This window comes from Sodiomyces alkalinus, assembly GCF_003711515.1.
Source record: "Sodiomyces alkalinus F11 unplaced genomic scaffold SODALscaffold_4, whole genome shotgun sequence".
NCBI lineage: Eukaryota > Fungi > Ascomycota > Sordariomycetes > Glomerellales > Plectosphaerellaceae > Sodiomyces > Sodiomyces alkalinus.
This window is the reverse complement of record NW_021167082.1, coordinates 339296-341402: the sequence shown is the minus strand read 5'-3', so window position 1 is coordinate 341402 and position 2107 is coordinate 339296. Positions and strand designations below refer to the sequence as shown.

The following is a 2107-nucleotide window of genomic DNA, read 5'->3' as shown; positions in this document are numbered from 1 at the left end:
AATATTCAGGTATTCAAACTTTTCTTAGGTGAAAACTTGTTAATTATAAAATTAATATACTAATAAAAAAATATATAAAATATTTATGTAATATTAGTTATATAAAGTAGACCTCTATATAACCCTATACCTTTACTTATAATAGATAAACTTAATGTATCTTGTAAAATACAATAAATTAAAGCTATAATAGCTACTCTATTGAAAAGTATTGATACGTCTCGTCTTAAAGTGACGGTATTGGAAAGTAATATAAATAATATTGAAAATACTATCATTTTAAACCAGGAGAGAAATTCGAATTCTTATTTTTAACGCATGAAATTAAAGTTTTAACCACTTAAACTATCCGGGTTTATAGGGTGAATACCCTGATTCGAACAGGGAACACACTACGCCATAAATAGTCGATCTACCGATTAAACTATATCCACCTTATATTAAAGTGATTCGAACACTTATCGGTAAATATCAAAAATTTATAACTTACCTATTAGTCTATAATATAATTAAAGTGAATCCGACTTGAACGGATAAGATTATTTTTAATCAAACAGGCCTAAACTATTCATGTCTACCATTTCCATCATCACTTTATGCTCGCGGTAAGACTCGAACTTATAACCTAAATAGCTTTAATATTTTGCTTAACTAATTAAGCTTCACAAGCTAAAAATTATTAAAAAATAGAGGATCTGGGATTCGAACCCAGGATTATAGTATGCAATGTTATCGTATTACCAAATTATACTAATCCCCCTAATATATCCGAAAAACGACTTAAACGTTTACGAAATTTTATCAGTATTGTTTAAGAATACCCTGTCTACCTATTCCAGTACTCGGATTATATTTAAGGCTAAAGTGAGTTAAACACTTATAATTACTATTATAAGCAGTATACTTTACTAATTAAGCTATAGCCTCTATATACGGATAAAGGATTTACACCTTTAAATCTTAGTTATAAGCTAAGTATGTTACTATTACATTAACCTATAATAAATTTAAATTAGACTAGGCGGGGTTTAAACCCGCGTATATAGTATTAAAAGAGCTATATCTTAACCACTTGACTACTAATCCTAAAAAGCCTAGTATAAGTATCGCACTTGCTTCTATTAATTATAAAATAATTGCATTACTTTTATACTAACCAGGCTATTAAAAAAAATATAAGATATATTAATGAATAGTTATTTTTAAAATTAGTACTTATTATCTAAGGATCTCTCGACCTTTATAAATAAAGCCTATCGCAAATATTATATTTTAATGTATGCCGTAATATTATATTACGATTATAATTTAGAAATATATTAAGGTAAGCTTCGTGCCTATATGCTTTCAGCACTTATCTTTAACTAACTTAGCTTTCCTGCCGTGCCTATACTATTTATTTACCTAAGTAGGAGTAATATCCCTTTATAAAATTTTACAAATTTTTAATATTAGGTATATAAATAATAGGTAAACCATAGATTAATAATTAATAATACTTAACTTTTTAGTGTTAAGTTTTTCCTATTTCTTTCGTATAAAGGTTAATCCTTATTCTATTCTAACTCCCTCTAGAAGATAGAAACCATACTGTCTCACGACGTATTTAACCCAGCTCGTGTAACTTTTTAATCGACGAATAGTCGTACCCTATATAGTTTCTGTATCTATAAGGATAAGTTAAGCCGATATCAAGGTGCTAAACCGCGCACTTATTTTATACACTCTTACGCAAATTAGCCTATTCTATATATTATCATAATATTTATTTCTATTTTTCATAAAATAGTTCAGACTATATCTGCATTTTTATTTATACTATACTATAAAATAATATTTTTATTTTCCACTTACTTAACCTTTTACTATAAATACTCTAATACGACGTTTTGAATTAGATACTGAATAACTTATATTAGGTTTATAATAACCTCTATAAGTTACTATAGATAACCCTTTGTAAGAGGAGTCTATATTTTTTAATCCACCTTTTTAATTTAATTTGAATATAGCACGATCAGCTCTATAACGTTTAGTTAATCTACCTTTAACTTCTAATCTTAGACCTCCTATATTTTTATATTTAATAGAATTAAAAATTATATTT

The 2107-nt window shown here is 26.6% G+C and overlaps 2 non-coding genes and 3 pseudogenes across 5 annotated transcripts; all 5 read right to left on the bottom strand.

The window, feature by feature from the left end:
• Positions 1 to 361: 361 nt before the first annotated feature.
• On the bottom strand, positions 362 to 434 carry SODALDRAFT_t101 (annotated as a pseudogene). The gene has a single exon. The product of its transcript is annotated as a tRNA-OTHER (tRNA).
• A 1-nt stretch (position 435) lies between these two features.
• On the bottom strand, positions 436 to 508 carry SODALDRAFT_t100 (annotated as a pseudogene). Its single transcript has one exon. The product of its transcript is annotated as a tRNA-OTHER (tRNA).
• A 179-nt stretch (positions 509 to 687) lies between these two features.
• SODALDRAFT_t99 lies at positions 688 to 760 on the bottom strand. The gene has a single exon. It is a non-coding gene; the product is annotated as a tRNA-Ala (tRNA).
• Positions 761 to 854: 94 nt separating this feature from the next.
• On the bottom strand, positions 855 to 927 carry SODALDRAFT_t98 (annotated as a pseudogene). The gene has a single exon. The product of its transcript is annotated as a tRNA-OTHER (tRNA).
• Positions 928 to 1013: 86 nt separating this feature from the next.
• SODALDRAFT_t97 lies at positions 1014 to 1086 on the bottom strand. The gene has a single exon. It is a non-coding gene; the product is annotated as a tRNA-Lys (tRNA).
• Between the last annotated feature and the right edge of the window lie 1021 nt (positions 1087 to 2107).